Raw genomic sequence first — 13,056 nt, forward strand, 5'->3', positions numbered from 1 at the left:
ACAGCTGGTGCTATGATGCTTTTATTGTAATGATCTATATTCTATATGTTTCAATAGTATATATATATATATATATATATATATATATATATATTATTAATGTTTAATTGATTTTTTTTTTAATTATTGCTTTGCCTCCTATGTTTTAGCTGTCTCTATTTGAGCTATAAGGCACCTTGAGACCGTGTCAGGGGGAAAAGGGTGAGATATAATATAAATATAATCATAATTGAACTAAAATGCATATATAGAAAATTGCTGTATAAATCTACGATGACTTTTCTTAAGAGCCCCTCAAGTATTGAGAAACCCCATTTTGCTTCCAAACTGATAAGGGTCTTAACCATCTGAGTTCGCTAGTAGAGTAACTGATAATGATTTCCTATTTTCCCAAATGCTTTGCTTTATGTCTATGTGGGAGCATCACTCTTGGTAATTTCCATAATCGGGCACTTTTTCCATGAGTGCAGGTCTCTTCCTGCATATACAGCAGCTTCTTTGATTTGTGTCCATTAGCCTTGTGGCCCATTAGTTTTCATTGCTTTCCTACCCATCAGCAAACAAGTGTAGATTACCTCATTACTGTTCAGACTTTATCTATATCTGCAATTAATGTTCCTAAAAATAATTACGATTGTTGAGCTTAACTTCTCATTAAAACAAATGGCAAAATCAGGGAATCAAAGAAGATGGCGTAAAATTGTGATAGATTGCTGGTGACAGCAACATGTTATGTCTTCGTTAAGACTTGGTGTCTATAAGACTATATTTTAGTTGCATCAATGTGTTTATTGACAGAGCCTCATAACCTTGCACACCTCATTGTAGGGCTGGAGCTTCTGAATGTCTGGTTCGCCCTAATAAAGAAAATTGCAAAAAGATATTAAATTGGATGGAAGAGCAAAACCTAGCCAGAAGAGAAATACTTCAAAGAGACTGTGAGAGATTAGAAACACTGTCGGGGAATGCCCAAGAAATTCAACTTCAAAGAAATAAACTAGAATATGAAATGTATGAGGGAGGAAAGTGTTCAAAGTTGCCTGGGCAAGTGGTAAGATTGGTAGGAATGATTGAATAGCAAATTAGGGTTTGATTTTTCAGAAATGCCTGGCACTTGCAGGCCTTATGACTTCTAGAAAAAGGCAATTAGACATCAGTTTCCTAAAGGTGCTCATGGCATGAAAGAAAGAACGTTTTATGAGGTTCTCTCACAGCAGTCATGAATTCACTTAATGCACTGGAGTCTGTTTAGACTCAAGATTTAAAAAAGGGAAACAGAAAGGTGCATGCAACGGTCTTTGAGGGCACACAAGTGTGTATATATGCAAAAACAACAGGAAACAAACAGCAAACAAACAAAGCAATCACTGAGATAGGATGGTTCTTTTTAACTAAGCATTTTGGAAATGAATATATGGGACCAACAGAAATACTGAATGGCTGATAATCTGACACCTTGCAGCTCTTTGCTATCCTGAAGTTGTGCTAAACACTAAACATGGAAAGGGGGCACAAATTAAAGGGTTATTGTTTGAAGTGGGAAAGATCTTAGACTCATGGAACCTCCCTGTGCATCGTAGAATCCTGGAAAAACCTTCTGAAGAGGGCTTTTGGCAGACATGACTCATGTCTGCACAAGAGAGAACATGCATGCATAATACTGAATATTCCTTTTACGCTGCAGTACCACTGTATTATGCATATTTTTTTTTGATCAATGTACTGCCATGTCATGCTTAATTTTAAACAGCAGGAAAGAACTGTTTGTCAGGATACCACCCCAAATTTCATCAATGAGTGGCTGTGGCATGATCATGAAAACTGCTGGAAAATTATAATGCAAAGCTGCCATGATTTTCTAAGTTAACAGGGATGCAAATGGATTTTTATTTTTTTATTTTTTTGAAACAACACAAAAATAAGTGCAAAGCTTCTGCTAGATTTGACTTAATTTCCAGAGGTAGCTTTTATTCCACATGAAATGTGGAATTGAATAGGTAAGGAAGTCTGAATAAAGTGCTGCCTGACTGCAGCTCATGTCACATGAGGAGATTTGTTCTTCTCTGAAACTACAAGCCCTAGTTTTTCTCTCTCCCTCTCTCTCTCTCTCTCTCTCTCTCTCTTTCTCTGTGTGTGTGTGTGTTTCTCATCTCATAGAGAACTGTCTAGTCTAGGACCCATACAGTTCAGAATGTTGCTTATGTTCTTCTAACACTGCCTCTGAATGGATCCAGTAAATCTTCCCAGATGACAGTGGAATGCAGCCATAGTGACATCACTAACAGTGACATCACTAATAGCCATAGTAACATCACTAATTTTAGAAATGGCATTTTCTGTTGAAATAAATAAAGGAAGTTTTCTGATTTTTCTGGTTAGTTCTAATTTATTTTTTACTTTTATTGTATCATTTTAATCACACTGGTACACTGCTTAGAGACAAAGGATAAAGTGGTCTCTAAATGGCTGAACAAAAAAATAAAGCAAAAATAAATAATTCTAGCCATAATACCAACACTAAGTGAGCTGAAGAAAATCTAGCCATGATATTCAAGTGAAACTAGGGTTATTCTGTATTGCTGATCCCTCCCAAAGGGTAGCTGCTGTTTAGTTGTCAGTACAGTGCTTGGTCACTGGATGGTCAAAGAATGTATTGTTTGGTCAGGCTAATAGGATTCTGCACCCTTGAATTTCTTCTGCTGCATTGTCCTCATGCTGTATACCTAGGAGTAAGGAGAAGACAATGCACATAAGAGCATAAGGACAGCCTCTGCTGGATCAGACTAATGGCCCATCTAGTCCAGCATCCTGTTCTCACAGAAACTAGCTAGATGTCCATGGAGAGCCTCAAACCATTTTAAAGTTAGCGTATGCCTAGCTGTCCTATTTGAAAATATGGTACTTTCTAAAAGAAAGAAAGAAGAGATACCCCTTTCATCTCCTGAGTCATTTTTCCTTTCTAAGATGAATGGAACAGATGTCCTTAAAAGAAAACTCCTCATAATTTCATATGGTGAATTTTCAGCAGACTTTAATAAGAAATTACATCCATGGAGTCAAATAAGGTTATTATTTTTAAACAGGAAAGAATTACATTTAGTATCTTCAGCAATGTAAGTTTTAAGAAATGTTGTCTCTATAAATACATTTTAAATTAATCTTGGGGATAAAAATATATGGGTTTATATCTTGGCAAGATGAGTGTGCTTTTTAAAGGGATGTTATAATGCATGAAGAGCTTCTCTTCCTTGATGAAGGACAGATGTTTCCATATCCTCGCATAGAACAATATTTCACTTCTGTTATCCAGGCTCCAGAAGACTTGATCTTTCTCCCTCCTTCCAAAGTGATTAGTGACGAACCCATATTTGCCATCTGCAAGGCACTAGTAATGAGTCTTCTTCATGTGTAGGGGTAGTGCAAGGAGAATAGAGCAGGGCTGTGCCTCTATAATGCAGTATTTCCATAATACTCTTTGAAAGAACCAAGCTATATTGTGTTAAACAAATATGTATTTCTGAGCTGCTACAATTCATTTTAATGAAGCTTTCTTCTTTGGTAATGAGCTTAGCATATCCTCTTCCATCTCTCCATGCCAAATTGTCTAAAGGCAACTTTAATTTCTGTAAATATAAAAGCTTGTCTTCAGTAAAAAAAAAGTCTTTTCTTTGTTGTTTTCTTGCACAGAAAGTAATTCTCTGGAACCATGAATGCTTGAGGTGAAATTTTAATTCTCTTCTTCAAGTGAGAGAGAGAAAGATGGGAACCATTGTAGCTATGGGGTAATCATTGCTAACACCAAAAGGAATGGGAAACAAACAGAGGAACAAAATGATAAAAATGATAAAAATGGAGCAAAGTCTACACAAAGCAAGAAAAACTTTGTACTGCAGTAAACTTAAATCCCTCCAGTCTTCTAATCCACACCACATCTTTTGAGAGTTGTTGGGGGTTTTTTAAGTCACATTCTTTATTCTCTTCCACTCATCATTTCATTCTCCAGGGCATGCACAAACATTTAATTGGTTTTGAAACCCTTGGGAGGAGTATTTTGTCATTCAGTTTCCCTGGGTGCAAATCAGCTAACTATTTTGTGTTCTTTCAGATAATTTATCTTTGTTTTCATTGTGACTTAGACTTTCATGGCTCATCCACTTTTGATAGCTCTGAACTTCCTATTTTCCTATCACTTGTCTTTGCATAGGAGATGTGTGGCAATGTAATTATAAATTATCAACAAAGTTCATTGGGTTGAAGCAATTTCTTGACCCTTAACAGTCATCGTTTGCGGGACTTGTACATTTTTGTCACAGGTCACATACCTTTTAAGATCTGAACATCTGGAAGAAAATCCACATTTCCTACCTGTATCAGATTTCGCCAGCATAGATAGAAGTGATAGGAATTGCTATACCTGATGATCTTGCACTTGTGAATGGTATAGAGCCTCTGGCAGCAGCCAAGATGGCAGTATTAGCCATCTTCCTGCCTAAATGCAGACTGTTGCATTTATCTTTGCTGAAAATCATATTGTTAGCTTTAGTCAATTCTCCATAATATCAAGGCAATCTTAAATCTTTTTAAAAATCTTCTAAAGTATTAGCTATCCTACCCATTTTGATGTCATCTGCACACTTGATGACCTTCATTGACATCATTTATAAAGATGTTGAACAACACCTGCCCTAGGACAAAAACCTGTGGCACCCTACTCTTGCTGATGGAGAGTCAACCAGCTACAAATCCACATCATAATCCCACCCACATTTCATTTGAAAGAAAGAAACTCACAGAAGAGATGAGGTGTACAATGTGCACTATTGCTCTATTCCTCCGCATCCCTGCAAGCTTCAGCCCTCTCATTCCTGAACTGAATGGTCTGAAAGATGATTCTTTGCCTAAATGAACCTAGAACCTTCCCTGTGACCAAGAACCACATGCAACCAGGGTTTCTGGTCACCTAGATGCTACTAAGCAGGTTCACCTGAATGCACAAGGAATTCCCCTTCAGAGCTACTTAAGACCTTCCCTTTAAGCTGGGAAGGTCAGGGTGGGGGAAGTGAGGATGTGAGCATTGGAGACAGGAGTGGACACTCATATCCTCCATATGTGAGTGTCCACTCCATATGTTACTTTGACCTGGTTAAAATAACATCTGAAGAGCTTCCATCTCTTCCAGATGCAAGTAAGAAATTTCAGGATAAAGTTATCACCTTCATGCCCTAGTTACAAACTGAAGTTTTGTTTTGTTTTTAAAAGCTGATTTTGTATTTCTGCCTGTCTCCTTCTGTAGTAGATCTCCAGCAGATAGAATCAGATCGGAGAAATGTAAGTAGCAAATAATCACACATTATGCTTCCCACATTTTATTGGAAATGGGAACTTGATATTGTTAACTTACAAGCTGTTGTGCTGACAACTGATTGCATATTTATAGGGCCATGAAACCAAACATGACAAGATTTACTTTTATTATTTGCTTTGCACATCCAAGCATTTAAACCTACCAAAGGGATCTAGTGCCATGCTGTTTACATTACCAACATGTGTTGCTAAATAAAAGATGATTGACACAGCCAATAGGTTTCCTTACTGATGCCATGTATCTTTCATTTATGATTGGAAGGCCTGCATCCCTGGCATGTGCTGAGCCTTATTTGTCTTCCTGGGATTAGTATACCAATAATAAAGGAAGATTTTATAGCCATAACAGCTGTTAACTTCTTCTTTTTAGTCTGTCACAAAAAATGTGTAAAGGATTTCTATAGGCACAATTTATTTAAATTTTTGATACTGAATGAAATGGAAGGTTGCCCTTTCTGACTTTCCAAGCTGCTTTTTATTTAAGCACTTTGGTTTTCCTCCTAGCTTTTGGGACTCGCTCGCCTATGGTGTGAAGCATTGTGCACTGAAAGCCATGGCAGCTGGTGCTTTCAAAAAGCAGAATTGCTCTATGCATGTCTCACCCATCCTGCCAATGGATTCTGGTAGATCAAAGGTCAAGGTGCAGAGCCTGACAAGTCAGGAGGTAGAGCTAGATGCCTACCTCCTCCACCCATCCCTTATCTTTGATCCAACAGAAAGTACAAGCACTGATAGATTTCATAGCAAAAACAAGGCGATAAGAAATATTAGCATATGTGAAGGCATGGTTTTTATAGCCCATGTTGCATTCTGTCATGGAGGTAAAAATTGAGCTTGTCTGCACTATACATTTAAAGCAGTACAGTGGTACCTCGGGTTACATACACTTCAGGTTACATACTCTTCAGGTTACACACTCCGCTAACCCAGAAATAGTGCTTCAGGTTAAGAACTTTGCTTCAGAATAAGAACAGAAATTGTGCTCTGGCGGCGTGGCAGCAGCAGGAGGCCCCCATTAGCTAAAGTGGTGCTTCACGTTAAGAACAGTTTCAGGTTAAGAATGGACGAATTAAGTACTTAACCTGAGGTACCACTGTATCATAATACTTTAAAGACATGGCTTTCTCCCAAGATTCCTGTTAGTTAAGGGTTCTGAGACTTGTTATGAGACCCCCAGTTTTCTGTGAAGAGGGACTGAGGATTATGATTATGGTGATGATGATTTTTAAACCACTATGAAAATTGTAGCTCTGTGAGGGGAATAGGGGTCTCCTGACAACTTTCAGCATCTTTAACAAACTACAGCTCTCAGGATTCTTGTGGGGAAGCCCTTTCAGTGCCCTTTCAGAGGAGTCGTTGGGTGGACTATTAGCTCTTTGATCAGAGTGCTGCTTCTTTCTTCTATGGTGATCACTCGTAGCCAAGTGAGATTGTGTCTTCCATTAATGGGCTAAACAGCAAGTCCATAAGTGATTGTGGAGGCCAATTCTGGATCCACACATCCTTCCACAGTGGGGACATAGGTTTCCAGGTGGGAGTTGATCACGGTGAGGCTTTGCCAAACATGCCTTACTCTTAGCGCATTTCTCATTTTCTCCCTGAGTTTGTGCTTCTTCAAAGTCCATGAAAACCTTTGGTAAAGTCTGTTCTCCAGTTGGAGTGCTCACAGGCTAGTGTTTCCCAGTTATCAGTGCTTACGTTACATTTTTTTTTTTTTTAGATTTGCCTTGAGAGGGTCTTTAAACTTCTTTTGTTGTCCACCGGTATATCGCTTTCCATTCTTGAGTTGGGAATAGAGTAGTTGCTTTGGAAGACGATCATCAGGCATCAAAACAGCATGACGAGTCCCACGAAGTTGATGTTGAAGAATTATTGCTTCAATACTGGTGATCTTTGCTTCTTCCAGTACCCTGACATTAGTTTGCCTGTCTTCCCAAGTGATGTGTAAATTTTTCCCGAGACAGCATTGATGGAAACTTTTGAGGAGTTGGAGATGGTGTTTATAAGTGGTCCATATGGTAGTACAAGAGCTTTGTAAACAAGCATTTTGGTTTCCCTGCAAATGATCCAGCAAGTGAGAGTGCTGCTACTACATGTTACAGTGGGGAAACTACCTGAAAGATGTATAAAAAGGGAAAGGTGAAGAAACAAGCCTTTACCACTTTGCAGCAGAAGCTCCCAAACCCAGTCACCCCTAATATTGCAATTTTCCTCTTTCCCTGAAGCCAGAATTCTCTTTTTCATGACCTAAGAATGGGGCCAGGGACATTTCTGACTCAGCACTAATTTTAGTATTTTGTGTAGGATTTCTTTTTGCTTTTTGTAAATGTAATTATAATGAACTTTGTCTATGCAATCAATTCATACAAGCTAAGCATCACTCACATTCTGTTCACTGCCTGTAATGTAGGAATGATAGTAACCTACATCACACTTATTATTCTGGAGGGGCAGACACAATGAGGAGTGGAAAGCACTGCAATGCAGATAGAAAATGTACCATATAAATGATCAATAGTAGTAGCCAAATAGTTTTCTAAATAGTATTAGCAAACCATAATGGTAAATAGCCTATGAGCACAGAAAATGGCTGAAAGTAATGTCTGCACAGTGATAAATCCTATTAAAACTAGCGAGACTAGATTTGAGTCTCCCAGAGAGAGAAATTTGTCATGCACAGTCTGAAACCAGTTCCTTTTGTTATGAGTCATTCATCATCTGCTAAGTCAGTGATGTTTATTGGTCCTCATCAAGAGCTCTCAAAATACTGCAGAAGCTTCATTGGCTTATACAGAAATGAAGTGAGCAGTCCCTTATACAATGCTCACCACTGAAAGAAAGGAGAAGGGGAAAATGTGTTTTAAAAATTTGTATCTTAGGCTACAATTCTAAATACATTACCTGGAGTAAATTAACTGGAGTAAATTACCTAAATTATCTGGAGTAAATTTCACTGAATTCAGTGGGGTTGATTTCTGTATAGGATTACTACACCAAGGAGTTTTCAAAAAGAAATCTCAAATTTATTGTGGAATAAATCTATAGAAGAGCTATAACTTGTATTGCTTAAGCACCCTCTCCCCTTTATTTTTGAAGAGCAAATAAAAATAGTTCAGGTTTGTGCCAAAGCCGAAAGTCAAGCTTCCCAGAGTTTGCTGGACTCTAATGATGACTAATTTAGGTAGTTATCTCACTTGTGCTCAAAGCAGCCATGTTTTATCAAGAAAGGGTCAACTTGAATTGGCAATTTTCAGTTTCATCTATCAATGTCATGTGTCCTAACCAGAGTTGAATGACATTTTAGCTGGGCTCATTCGTCTGTGCAGTAAAGTCAGGTGTGTGAACTCTGTTGCTATGTCTTCTATTAAAAATATAGGATAATTAAATAGAGGAATTGAATTCCACATTATAGTCCATTTTACGTCCCCTGAAAGCATCTCCTTTTCCAATACAATCCCCTACCATTCTCAAAATTCTTCATGTAAATGTATTTATGTGAAAGAATGTTTCTATCATGCTTGATCATAAAATAACAAGTGATCCACTGAATTAAAAGCAAACTATAGTCAGACCTGACTGAAAGTAGTTGACATACATCAGTTTCCAGACAACTATATCCTGCCTGTAGTTTCCAGCTTGCTAGAGGGAACTGTTTTTAAAAAACACAACAATTATCCAAAATACAACAAATAGTAGATTCTGTGTAGAGTACAATCTTATTTTTGTACAAGCACAATAAAGAGTTACAGTTAAAACTTGCTGAAGTGTTTACTTGTATCCTCAAGCAACCATAACTTTAGCTTCCATTTTGTATCACACCCTTACAAAATTAAACATGGGAGAGTTGATGTCGTATCATCTGTCGATTCCAATTTTCATATTCTGGGGAGGGCATCCAAACAGTCTCAAAGTACTTGTGCTACACAGTGACCCTATTGTGTTAAACATTGCAACAGAGCCATTTCCCAAAATAGATGCAGCCAGCCTCTTCTGTGGTCTTCCAATGGCAAGCTATTGCTATGGGAGTAGCTGCAAATTGAAGCATCACAAAGATCTCTGTGGACTATTTTTATATCTCCCATGCAGACAATATTTAAATAGACACAAGGTGATAATGGTCAGTAGAAGCCAAACAATACACTCTTGGAAGTTTGAAATGACAGCGGTGTTCGAATCCAGCATTCTGGAGCCAACCTTGTAAGGTTTCATTTGTGTAACTGTCATTCTTGCTGTTATAATCGTGGTCCATAGTTCCTTTTTCCTTGCTTGCTTCCTTTGTAAATTTACTAGGTCTTCTGAGGGCTAGTATTAGCGTAATTAGAGACTATGCTGCAGTAATCTTGATTGTATTAAAAATGTTATGAAGACGCATCCCCTCTGGTGGGAACAAGTTCTTACAGTTCTTTATGTAAGAAAATAAAAGAACAACTCAGGAGGAAATAGACAGGAAAGCAATGGTGCTCAATTTAAACAAAACCTTAAGTAACTTCTAGGAGATAACCATTGGTCCAATTAATGTACTTTTCAGGGTGTCCTACCCTCTATCTATCTATCTATCTATCTATGGGCAATTCAGGTAAAGCTGTGATCACATAGGTGGAGTTCGCGTAGGTTGTGATCCCACTGTATGTCATACTGCATCTGTCTAGGTAAGAGGAATGATGATACCGAAGGAGATAATACACAACTTTTCACCCTATATTCCATCTCTAAGATAATTTTGAAGTTACAGGAAAAACAAGGCATTGTTGTAGTGGGTGATGTGTAAACTTGTTGAGCCCATGCACTACAATGAATATATGTTGGCTAATGAAATGTTATGATGATAGTATGGCTAATTTATGATAGTTTCAATTTAATTATAATTTTACATTAATATCTGTGTGGTGTATTTAGGCTCCCTTGAGTGTTTTGCGGCATTTTCTTTTTCTTAAGAAGCAATTCTATTATGCTAATGCCATCTAATCCAGATGAATAGGGCCTTGTCTGTGATTGGAAGCTAATTATATAACATTATATCACACTTAAGAAAATCAAATATATTTCCCCCTTAACAGTGCTTGGTATAAAACCATTAATAAAGTATTTTAAATCTTTTTTTGAAGTAGAGAGTTTCATCGCATTTTTTATTTATTTAAAAAATTGGAGCCATGTAATTATGTTATGTAAATAACTTCTAATCCTGATTAATGAGTGTTTTATGTGCCACTTGAGGGCTAGCTTTGCCATAAAAACATGGTCCCTGATCCAGTTGATCAAGCAGAGGTAGCCGATATGGCACTGTTTAGATTTGTTGGGCAGGACTAATGATGGCAGTCCCATCATTCTCTATCATTGACCATGCTGGCTGGAGCTGGTGGGAGTTGCAGTCCAAAACATCCAAAGCATCTCTGGGTGCTCTGTATAGAAACTGATGGCCCCGGATGTCAATATGCTGTGCATCCCTGTTCATACATATATACCACTGGCTTCATCAAAATTGGTACCAGGATATATATCACAGTAAAAGAGGCCAAGAATAAAAATGGCAACTAAAAAAGCCAAAGCAACAGCACTAAAATGCCTTGGTGTGCTGTGATTTAGTCCAAGAAACTCACTGTTCCAATCATATTAAGTATCTCTAGTCTCTTGATTCAAGAAATCTCCGTGTTGCTCTGGAAAAATGTGCAAAGCAAAAATGTAAGCAAACAATGCATAAAGTGTAGTTGGTATTTGCTGTTCCATATGTGTATTACAAAGGACGTGGGTGGCGCTGTGGGTTAAACCACAGAGCCTAGGACTTGCCGATCAGAAGGTCGGCGGTTCGAATCCCCGCAACAGGGTGAGCTCCCGTTGCTCGGTCCCTGCTCCTGCCAACCTAGCAGTTCGAAAGCATGTCAAAGTACAAGTAGATAAATAGGTACCACTCCAGCAGGAAGGTAAACGGTGTTTCCGTGTGCTGCTCTAGTTTGCCAGAAGCGGCTTAGTCAGGTTGGCCACATGACCCGGAAGCTGTACGCTGGCTCCCTCGGCCAATAAAGCGAGATGAGTGCCACAACCCCAGAGTCGGTCACAACTGGACCTAATGGTCAGGGGTCCCTTTACCTTTACCTTTACTATGTATATTACATCAAACAGATGTTCTCTTATGGGCTTAGTCCTCTAGAATTAGTTAGCAACTTACATTCATGAAGACCCTAACATTTTCATAGTTAGGTGTCCATTAAAGACATTTTTAAGTAAGATCACACTTTCCTTGAAGTGTGATCTGGCCATTTTATGGAATAATTGTATGCACTGTATGCACTAGTTTTATTGTCTTGAGCTAACTGGGTTTCTAACCTTTTGTACTTTATATTTCATCTTACTTCATTGTCAACCTTTTGTTGTGAAGTAGTTTAGAAATCTTCACATAAAATAAAATGCCCCTCACTTTCTCCCTGACCTTCAACCTAATTAACACATCCTAGCATATTGTAATCTGGCTACGTATCATGCCTCTTACCTAAAGGATGACAACATAGGCTATTATTTATGAGTAAGAGAAAGCTCTTTCTTTAGCCAAGTAACAGTAAAGGCTCAGCAGCGGGCTTAGCATTAGAGGTCAAGAATTCAGGAACCAAGCAAGAAGTTCAGAACTGGACAGAAGCAATGGAAATGTCCCAACAATTTCCATGCCCTTCCAGTCAAAGTTTTAAAGGTGAGGCACGGTAAACTTATTAGTGAGACTCTCTCACTTTGCATTTTTATTTGGTCATGTGGGTCTGTACCAATCTACAAAGGTGGTCCCTGGCCATCAGTGACAAGGCTGTGCCCTCCCCTGCTGTCTCCTACTCATCCTTCCCAGAAGCTGGTCAAGGTCCTTCCCAAACCCCAGTGAGGCTCTACACTCTATGGAAGAGGCAAGGGAGGAGAGCTGGTGCTCTTACTCCCCCTTCCATAATAACTGGAGTCAACCCCAGTTCCCACAATGCACACCCCTTCTCCTTCATCCTCCTCCTCTGTCTGAGCCTGCCAATTCATGTATGATCCCAACGAGGCTGTGGAACACGTGACATTACCCATGATACCTGCAGAGGGAAGATGCACAACTAAAGCACTACCACCAGCAATGCACCCATTAGCACTGGGAAGAGAAGGCTCTTTTGTGGCTGACAGAGGACACTGATGTAATGTATCATCTTGTTCTTGTATGTTATCTGTAGGTCACTTCTGCTCCTGCCACCTCCCCATTCCTCAAAGCTCAGAAATGTACCTTGTGGCAGGGACAAACGCTGATGACATGGATTCCCAGGATCCTAGTAGAGAATCTTTGTCTCAGAGGGTCTTCTCCTGGATGAAAACAATGCTTGTCATGTCAGTGTCTTGGGGGGAACTCTAGGTTTTGTAATCCTTGCCCCAGTCCCTGGTGAGAAAAGATGCTCTGACTGCACTCTTAACTAGGCCTCCTTTTCTCCTTGTTTACCTACATTTGCCCCAAGGTCAGTTTCTGAATCAAGGAACAAAGTAAGTTGGAAGTGGATGCAGCAGCTCACAGCATCACAATACACTGTTTTCCAAAGCAGTTAACTCATATTCTTTTTTGCTTCTTTTTTTATGAACCCATGATTAAGTTCAAGTTGTCTAGACAATTCAGAAGCCAATTTGTAAAGTTGTCACTCACACAGCAACAACTTTAGCCAAGAAGTAGTACCTCAGGTTTTTAATGTTATC

General features: G+C 38.8%; 1 long non-coding RNA gene across 1 annotated transcript; it reads right to left on the bottom strand.

Moving 5' to 3' along the window:
* Positions 1–2,457: 2,457 nt before the first annotated feature.
* Positions 2,458–12,678, bottom strand: LOC308474030. The gene is made up of 3 exons (XR_013984466.1): positions 12,599–12,678; positions 10,962–11,018; positions 2,458–2,723 (listed from the first exon to the last, which is right to left on the bottom strand). It is a non-coding gene; the product is annotated as an uncharacterized lncRNA (long non-coding RNA).
* Between the last annotated feature and the right edge of the window lie 378 nt (positions 12,679–13,056).

Source organism: Podarcis pityusensis (genome assembly GCF_964106645.2).
Source record: "Podarcis pityusensis genome assembly, chromosome: 3".
Taxonomy (NCBI): domain Eukaryota; kingdom Metazoa; phylum Chordata; class Lepidosauria; order Squamata; family Lacertidae; genus Podarcis; species Podarcis pityusensis.